General features: G+C 43.9%; 1 long non-coding RNA gene across 1 annotated transcript; it reads right to left on the bottom strand.

Moving 5' to 3' along the window:
• Positions 1-1,678: 1,678 nt before the first annotated feature.
• Positions 1,679-9,979, bottom strand: LOC114206978 (uncharacterized). Its single transcript, XR_003608768.2, has 4 exons — positions 9,548-9,979; positions 9,137-9,231; positions 4,354-4,457; positions 1,679-2,750 (listed from the first exon to the last, which is right to left on the bottom strand). It is a non-coding gene; the product is annotated as an uncharacterized LOC114206978 (long non-coding RNA).
• Between the last annotated feature and the right edge of the window lie 209 nt (positions 9,980-10,188).

Below are 10,188 nucleotides of genomic sequence, written 5' to 3'. Positions count from 1 at the left end.
CGTCGGATTTCTTTTATACTAAGATTAATTCAGAAGAAGGCTCTGGACTCAAGGACAATTGGACTAAAAATTCCCTTTAGGGATCTAATCTCAAAGGGAAAGGTAATTTTGCACCAAGCCTCCGCATGTACCAGGGGCCTGCTCATTTTTAGATTCTAGCACCACCTAGAGGCGAGAATGAAATAATTTCCGCCCTCCGCTGAGCCAAAGGAATCTTTCCTCTATTAACCGTTTTCCCGTTTTCAAGGCACGTGCATTTTAATATCTCATTTGATATTCAGGTAATTTTCCTTGAGATAAGAATTCCTACTATCTTCATGGTATAGAGGAGGAAATTCATCTCTCAGCAGCTTACTGTACAAAGAATTTGACCAATTTTTCACGTGACCAAGGGTTCTCCAGGAGTTAATTTTTTTTTAACAATGGTATTCAAGTATAGTTTCCACACCGTGAAATTCACCAATGTTAAATATACAAGTCAATAATTTTTAGTCAATTTACTGAGTAGTGCAGCCATCACCATAATGCAGGTCTAGAACATTTTCATTAGCACCGGACGATCCCCTCAGCGTCTTTCCCACGGAATCTCCCCCCGCCCCCGCCCCAGGTAATCACCGATCCGCTTTCTGTCCCCATAGATTTCCGTTCCTGGGTGTTCCATATGAATGGAATGATACAACACGTGCTCTTTTGTGGCTGGCGTCTTCCACTTAGCACCACGTTTTTGAGGTTGATCCAGGTTCAGCATTTATCAGTATTTCATTCCTTCTAACTGCTGAGTAGTGTTCTGTTGTATCGATGGGCCACATTTTACTTGTCCATTAATCCGTTGGTGGATATTTGGGTTGTTTCCAGGTTTTTGCTATTATGAATAATATTCATGTGAAAGTCATCTTTTTAAGCAAGAATCTTTCATTACTTAAGAGGGCAGTGAGTAAAATGTGTAGAATGAGATTGATTACCTAATTATGTGTATTGGCAGGCAAATTAGGATAAACTATCTGGAGATGCCCAAGAGAAAGACATCTGGGTCCTATGTTCAATATATATACCCAGGAACCAAGGGGTCTTGGAAATATACTCTTGCAAAAATGAAGTGTGGGAAAATAATCGAGACTGTCCTTTAATGGATTAACAGGATTCAAAGACAATTGTTGTTGTTGTTTAAGTGATCTCTATGCCCATGGTGGGGCTTGAACTCACAACCCTAAGATTATGAGTCACATGCTCTACCGACTGAGCCAGCCAGGCACGCCTCAAAGACAGTTCTTAAAGAAAATTTTTCTTGTTGAGTCAATGCAATCTGTAGCAGATACAGACTTTGTTAACACATCTGAGGTTGGGGGTTCCATTATATTCCTCTCATCATGAAGACAGTGTCAAGGGGTCCTTTCAAGAGTTAAAAATAAACTATGGGGTCAGATGCATCTGAGTCTAAATCCAGGCTCTGCCAATATGTTTAAAGCCTTGGTTGGTCAGTATTCTCATCAGCATCCTGGAAGGCAATAGCATCCACTTCATAGGGCCCATGTGAGGACTCGCTAGGATGGTGTATGTAAAGCACTTAGCACAAAGCCTGGCACACAGTGAGTTCTGATGTTATTTTTGTAGGGTTGGATTGTGCCCTAGATACCCAGAAACAATGACCTTGACCTCTGCTTATTCCAGAGAATGTTTTATGCGTTTTCATTGGATGTTTCTGGCTTGAGGTCCCGGCAAACAGAGGTATAAATTTCTTTTAGAGGTGATACAATGTTTGTGGAAATGGAACCTTATTTAAAAAATATTGCTTATCACCCAGAATGCCATAGGCTGGTAGGAAGATGTGGTGCAAATCCGAAGGGAGTGCTTAGGACTTAGGGGGATAAACATCAGAGCAATTAGCATGATAAGTTAGCAACTCATTATGCATATAAAAACATTGCCTAAGACTACAGAGTTTTCTCTATTTATGGAAGCCAGTCAGAGGTCCTGGGGTTTAATCAAAATTTAATACCCTGTGAGGGGAAATATGAAGAATACAAATACTCAGTAAATAGGCAATATGTCAAATGCAGTAATTGCCAGTTTTAAACAGTCCTTTCTGCTGTCCCTCTCCTTGTCAGCCTGTGCACCTGATTTGTCGTTAGGAAAACATGGCCAGAGCCATATTAAGTCTCCGGGAAAACAGATTCTGACATGGTTCCTGCGTCAGCGACTCAACAAAACCAGTATCTTTAAAATGACAAAGTGACACATTCAAAAGGATTTAAATCAGGGGATTTTCCCCCCGAGAACATTTGAAGGCTCTTATTTCATGTGAGGCAGGGCAGGTGAGACTTCCGGGAGGCGCACACACCCTGATATTCACCAGAGTGTAAATTTAAGAGGCTGAAGTATCCAGAAATCTTTCCGTTGAAGAAGCCAAGATCGGCGGAGGGAAACTCATTGGATGCGCTGCTGGGACCCAGAAGAATGCAAATACACAGGTGCTGCAGGCCCTACTTAGGGAAACACCGGACGGAACTGCCGTGGTGAGACACAAGCGTGGGGAGCTGCGATCCTATCAGACATGCTGGTACATTGACTTACAGGCACCAATTTTTGTCGCCTCTTCACCACACCGCTTGCCCTGTGACTCTGCAATTTGCACAAGAGGCCTGGGAGCTGGGTTTAAACACGAGACTTGCTGTGGCCCCTGGATGGTGGGCAGGGCGACCAAGTGCCGGTCGTGAGGAGGCGGGTGTACTTTCAGTCGCCCCACTGTGCCTCTGCCATTGTCATGAGAAGAAAATGTTGTGGTCAGCCCAGTGGTGTAAGGAGGAGGAGGAGAGACCCAGGAAGCGGGTCTGGAGGCACACTCAGCCTAGATTAGCCGCCCCCCACCCCCAGCCAACCCGCACACGCACCAGCCAGAGTAGGTACTTGTTGTGTAAAGCCGCGGGATTCTGAAGCTGTCATTATGGTTACTGATATAGATGGCTATTTTATAGGGCTAGTTGGAAGAAACACTGAGAGATTATTAACCTGAGACCTATCAGATCTTCCTCTTCACATTTATTCTATCTGGATAGTGGAAAGTTAAATTTTCTACAGAAACCTGAGCATATCCTATATCAAAAACTGATAGTTGGACCATGTGAGAACCTACAAACAATATCCGTGCAGATTGATCTAGGATGGGGCTTGGGAGCAAGGGTGCTTGGATCTTTATTTAGATAATTCTATCTCATGCAGCCTACTCTGAAGACACTCCTCTTTTCATACCCTCTTTCCCCAAATGACAGAAGACGTGTTAGTTTTCTGTTTTTCTACTTGAAGTCCTCTCCTTCCAAATCCAGCTGGGTTTTGTGCGTCATGAATTCCCATTTGTCAGCCTTGTAGACTAATGTTGGGGGACCCCTAAGAGCTGGCAGAGCCTTCTGGCTTAAAGTAAGAGGGGAGCAGGTATCAGGGCCATGCTGACAGCCTAAGGAACCCCTAATAGAGCTGATCGGACACAGGAATTGGGACAAATCTTGGGGCCAGGTCTAGGTTGGAACTTTATTCCTAATTGCTTATGAGGCTAGCAGGTCCAGATTTGCTACTTCATACATCTTAACTCCCTCTTGGATACATGGAGGGCTAGGGCTCCAGTTCCAGGCTGGAATTCCAGAAGCCTGAGTTGGGTATGAGGTTGGGGTGGTCCAGTGGACAGCAGAGGTATGAAGCAAGGGCCAGTCCCAAGCACCAACCGGTAAGAGGCAATATAGTCAGAACCAGACTGGAACAGCTGGAACACGCTGGAACAGCAGGTAGGATTGGGGCCTGAAGAGATGCTCTGGGCCCCACTACATGGGCTGGGGTGGGGGTGGAGGGTTGGGTAGGTCCTACTGGCTTTGGCTGGCTAGGGCTCCCAGCTGGTTTGGAGCCAGGCTCAGTGAGGATGAGGTGGGAGAAGTGGTACCGGTCTGGGCCTACCAAGCACAAGTGGCAGTGAGAGCCCTTCCTTCGGGCTGGCTTGCTTTCCTGAATTCTTATCTCTGAATAAGATGAGTTATGAAGACAGAAATTGAAGACCAAAAAAATCACCTGGCATGTTCCAGCTTTTTGGCTGTTTAGAACTCGCGAGAGAAAGGTCTTTCTTCCACTGCCAACCAGGAATTTTTGTACTTCCAAATGTCTGAGCCTACTCCTGCATGCCTCCACCACTTTATTTTCCTGCCAGGAAATAACAGCTTTCTGCCTCCTTGAAGGGGATTAAGTCAATGTCTCACTGAGAGCTGAAGATAGAAGCTAAAGAGGAGATGAGGCATGATCCTAAGAAAAAGAGCTTTAGCTTCTCTTGAAAAGAGGAAAGACAGTAAGTGGCTATCTGCACGTGTGGTGACTTACCATGCCTTTGGGGTGACAAACCATCCAGTTTGCTTTGGACTGAGGGATTTCCTAGGACAAAAGTCTTTCTGTATTAATGCTGGGCCAGTCACTGGATTTATGCCCTAAAAGATGACAGGGTTTTCAAAGGGTTAGCATATGGATGCAGAGGAACGGAATACCTGGTAATGCGGCTGTATAGGGTATACATTGCCAAGTAACAAATTGTATTAGTTCTCTATTGCTACATGACAAATTACGGCAAATTTAGTGGCTTAAATCAGCACACATTTATTATCTCACAGTTTCCCTGGGTTAGGAGTCTGGGTCTGGCTCAGCTGGTCCTCTGCTCAGGGTCACACAAGGCTATAATCAAGGTGTCAGCTGGGCTCCATTTTCATATAAAGGCTTGTCTGGGGGAAAATCTGCTTCCAAAATCATTCAGGTTGTTGGCAGAATTCATTTCCTTGCATCTATAGAACTCCTGATGGCTTGCTTCTTTAATAACAGAGAAAGAGTCACTGGCCTCAGAGAGGACCCAGTTCCTCTCTTAGGCCTTTCATTTGATTAAGTCAGGGTCACCCAGGATAATCTCTCTCTTGACTAACTCAGAATCACCAGACCTGATTTATATCTGCAGAATCCCTTCACCTTCGCCATATTCTATTGCCTAGAAGCAAGTCACATGTCCCATCCACACTTAAGGGGAGGGGCTTGTGTGGGATGTGAACGCCTGCGATTTGGAATCACCGCGACCATCCTACAAACCTTTGTCGTACAATTCATCTTAGAGCATACTGGCTTATAAAACACCTCTTTAAAAAAAAAATGTTATTTCCTCATGATTCCATGGGCCAGTAATTTGGGCTGGGTTTAGCTGGGCAGTTCTTGTTTGTTTGTTTTTTTAAGATTTATTTATTTATTTGGGGGGGGCAGGGGTGGTGGGTGGGGGAGGGCAGAGAGAGAGAGAAAATCTCCAGCAGACTCCCTGCTGAGCATGGAGCCAGACGCGGGGCTCCATCTCACCACCCTGAGATCATGACCTGAGCCGCAATGAAGAGTGGGACGCTTAACTGACTGAGCCCCCCAGGCGCCCCTTAGCGGGACAGTTCTGCTGTTACACCTGAGGTCACGCATGTGATTACAGACAGCCGGCGGATTGGCCCTGAGCATGTTAGTCTAGGAGGTCTCAGCTGGGACAGCATGATGTGGCTCCATAGGGTCTCATCCTCCAGTGGAAAGACCTGGGCTTCTTTATGTGGCAGTCCCGCAGTAACCAGAGAGAACAAGCCCTAGAGTGCAAGTTATTTTCCAGCTTGCAGCATGTTTTCTACTACCCCATTGGCCAAAGCAAGTCATCTGGCAAGAGCTTGAGTCAGTGTGGGAGGGAACTATACAAGGGCATGCGTAGAGGGAGAGGGATTCATTAGGGGTCATTACTGTAACAATTTACCACAATAGCACTGGGAGATGCAATCAAAAATCCTCTTGCCCAGCTGTGGAAGTAGGACCAATAATTACCCGACTCCTAGTGGAACAGGAAGGCTCTACAGCCCACATAACAATAGCAGCTACAAAGTCCTCAAGAAGAGAGGCCTGTCCCCAAGTTTTCTGGATAGTCTGAGCTTTATGGGTTTCACAAATGGCCCTAGGTAGAGGGAGGGACCTTCTGACGTTGGACCTCTCAGTACATTGGCAAGTGCAGATTTGGAAATGGCTTTAGTTTGACTTAGAAAAAAATAAAGCATAAGAGCCTTGAGCAATAGCTTTAGGCTATTGGGATCTTTATAGGGATTTTTATAATTTGAAATTATAATTTAGGGATCTTTATAATTTGAAATCATAACACCTTGTTGCACATTTCGCATCATGATCACCCCCTGGAAAAGCCCTTGATCGCTTTTTCCTTACAGCTCCGTTACTCAAACTGGATAAATTCCAGCACAGACAAGAATCTTTTATGACAATACCCAAACTCCTAATAACTGCAGTCATAAAGATCACTGAAATATCTGCATCATAGGCTAAAAAGAATGAAAGCACAGAATTTTAAATGAGAAATGATGAGCAAAAATAACAAAAACTTCGAGATTTCACATACATCCTGAATAAATGAAGGAAAGGAGAACGTGGATGAGAGAAGGAAGTGGGAGAAAGAAGCATGGCACTCTTCTTCCTTTTCAGTTATTTACCTGGATTCAATAATGTTTTTTTTAAATGTTAATTCAAATTAGGTGGTGTATTACCTCAAACCAATTTGGTCTTTCGTGTAGGTTCTGTGGTGGTGGGTATTGCGAGCTTCCCATGACTGGAGTTTGTGAAAGCCAGCGATTTCCTCCACAACTTTTCTACTGGGTAGTATGTTACAGCTATAGGGATTTCGGATGGAATGCTTCCATACATAAAAGCATGTGTTAGCAAACAGGCACACGAGAAGTCATGCCTGTTCCTTAAGCTCAGAAAAAAGACTATGGCCTCCTGCATGGCGGAAGGCTCCAATATTCCTAGAGTAGGATTTTGTTCTTTTTAGCCTAAAGCACGATGCGATAGTCTTCCACTGGATCATGCGACAGACTTGGCTGTACTTCTCTTCAATGTTGGCACATAGGACCTGATGGAGTCCTCGACTTGATGTGTTACTCTGATGACAGTAGGGCGTGGACTTGCCTGCTTCTAACACCATATATCTTAAATACTATGTGCCCATGAAAATATGTTTCTTATAAATATAAGGCACAAAGGCACTCTTGAAAAATTTGACACGTTAGAGACAAAGTTAAAATCTTCTCTGTGATAGTCCCCAACCTCAGTTTCATTCCCAAAGGGAAGCACTATTCTGTGTGAGTCTTCCTACAATGTTTCTCTGTGTTATATACTTAGATATGTACTTATAAACTTTTTACATAAAGGTCATGTTATTCCAAAATGCATTTTTTACCTTTTATCTCCCCAACTTTTTATTGTGAAAGTTTTCAAACATATGGAAAGTTGAAAAAGCATTAGTCCTCCTATAATCTCCACCTAGGTTCGACAATTGCTTACGTTCTGCTATATTTACTCTATCTTTTTCTATAAATTCCTATATTTTACTGTATCTTTTGAGAGTTTTCATTCTTTTCTGAGTGAGAGAGAGTACATGCGCACATGCCTGTGTGTTGGGGTCGGGAGCGGCAGAGGGAGAGGGAGAGAGAGAATCCCAGGCCGACTCCATGCCCAGTGTGGAGCCCCACATGGGGCTCAATCTCACGACCCTGAGATCATGACCTGAGCTGAAATCAAGAGTTGGACGCTTAACCGACTGAGCCACCCAGGTGCTCCAATACTTCATTCTTAAATACATCACATGCAGCTCTGAAAATATTTCTATCATCGAAGCATAATTACCAAGTCCTCTGATTTTGATGCTGAAAGTGTTATAAAAACTTTGGAAAGAAAGAAGAGCATAAAGAAGAAAAGGAAAACAGAAATAAGACCATCACCCAGGGCGCCTGGGTGGCTCAGTTGGTTAAGCAACTGCCTTCGGCTCAGGTCATGATCCTGGAGTCCCAGGATCGAGTCCCACATCGGGCTCCCTGCTCGGCAGGGAGTCTGCTTCTCCCTCTGACCCTCTTCCCTCTCGTGCTATCTCTCATTCTCTCTCTCTCAAATAAATAAATAAAATCTTTAAAAAAAAAAAAGACAATCACCCAGAGATAACTCACTCACATTTTGCTCTTTAATTCTAATCTTCTTTTTGTTCTTTTTTTTTTAAGATTTGATTGATTGATTGATTGATTGATTTATCAGAGAGAGAGCACAAGCAGGGGGAGAGACAGAGGGAAGAGGAAGAAGCAGGCTCCCCGCTGAGGAGAGCACCTGACATGGGCCTCGATCCCAAGACTCTGGGATCGTAACCCAAGCCGAAGGCAGATGCCCAATGGACTGAGCCACCCAGGCGCCCCTAATCTTCTTTTTGAAATACATATTTCTTAAAGTTGATTTTTAAGCAAAAATCAACATTTCCTAAGGTGTATTTCATGAGATGTTAAAAGGCATTCTGTGACAAAAAGAGTTCACTTGTTCACTAAATTTTAAATATATGGGTTTTTTTACGATTTTATTTATTTATTTGACAGAGAGAGACATAGCCAGAGAGGGAACACAAACAGGGGGAGTGGGAGAGGGAGAAGCAGACTCCCCACTGAGCAGGGAGCCCGACTCAGGGCTCGATCCCAGGACCCTGGGATCATGACCTGAGCCAAAGGCAGACGCTTAACAACTGAGCCACCCAGGCACCCCTTAAATATATAAGTTTTTAAAGCTTTCCATGTGATTCCAATGTGCTGCCTTATGTTTGTGCTTACCAAAATGCAGTGTCCGTAAAATCACTCATTTGTTAAAATGCAGATTCTGATCAGTGGGGACCAAGATCCCGCATTTCTAGCATCTTCTTAGTTGATGCTGAAGCTGCTGGACTGTGGACTCTCTTTTGAGTATGAAGGCTTCACAGCACAAGAGAAGGGTGATGGGATAGGGCAGCGATGTAGTATACACTCAGAAGGCTCTTTCTAAATAACTACTGTACCTACCTGAGGCCTGCTGCTTTAAAAGTCTCAGATTATAAGATTAGTATAATAATAAAAACAACCACCTTTTATTGAGTAATCCCTACTTCTATGTGCTCTGGATACATTATCCCACTTAGACCTCAAAATGCCCCTAGGGAGTAGTGCAGCAATGCTGTCGATGCCCCATCCCATACCCCCTTGCTCCACGTCCCCATCCACCTAAGGCCATGGTGGACGGTTCCCATGCACCTGCTTACCTTCAGCACCCGTGTTGCTCTCCTGCTCGGCCATGGGATCAGGGAAGCCTGGAATGCCAACCGCTTTCCGATCATGGTTTATTTCACATACACTACTTAAATACAAGAATGTTCGTAGAAATTTTATTAATAATAGCTCCAAGATGTAAACAACCCAAAAATCCATTAACAGAAGAATGGATAGAGCACAGTTTATTTATACACCGGAAACCTGCAGAGCAATAAAAAATAATGAACTGCTGCTGCATGCGACAATAAGGATGAATCGCACAGATACCGTGTCAAACAAAAGAAGCCCAACACATTAAAAGACGTTCAAAGACAAGAAAAACTAATTAACAGTGATAGAAGTCAGTATGGTTATGAGTGGGGGGAATGAGTGAGGAGTGTTAAGGGGGAAAAGGCACCTACCAGCGTGCTGGAAACATTCCATATCATGAGTTAGGTATTGGTTTCGCGTACATATGTAAATGTCTCTCAGGCAGTACTCTTTAATACTTATGTGTTTCCTGCACTTCACTCTATTTTTCATTTCACACCTAAAAAAAAAAAAAAAACACCCAGAAACCAAAACCAAAACCAACCAAACAAAAGAGTACAGACCATGGTGGCTAACGGTGGTTCTCTAGCAGCTTAGCTAAGCAGCGCTCCCAGTCAGGCTGTTCTGCCAGCTACGGCAGCTTTACTGGTCTGATCAGCCCAGCCCCCACCACTTGGTTCCAGCGTTATATTAGTTTTAGGTGTGCAATATAGTGATTCAACACTTGCATACATCACCTTATGCTCAACACAAGTGCCCTCCTTGATCCCCATCACCTGTTTCACCCATCCCCCCACCTACCTCCCCTCTGGTAACCATCAGTTTGTTCTCTAGAGTTAAGAGTCTATTTCTTGGTTTGTCTCTCTCTTTCCCTCTTTTTCCCCTTGCTCATTTGTTTCGTTTCTTATATTCCACCTATGAGTGAAATCATATGGTATTTGTCTTTCTCCGATTGACTTATTTCACTTAGCATTATACCCTCTAGCTCCAACTATGTCATTGCCAATGGTAA

Source organism: Eumetopias jubatus, unplaced genomic scaffold (genome assembly GCF_037043125.1).
Source record: "Eumetopias jubatus isolate StellerSeaLion01/CBP00866 unplaced genomic scaffold, mEumJub1_p1.0 scaffold_1, whole genome shotgun sequence".
In the NCBI taxonomy this organism is placed as follows: Eukaryota; Metazoa; Chordata; class Mammalia; order Carnivora; family Otariidae; genus Eumetopias; species Eumetopias jubatus.
Note: the sequence above shows the minus strand (reverse complement) of the source record. Positions and strands in the feature narration are given on the sequence as shown.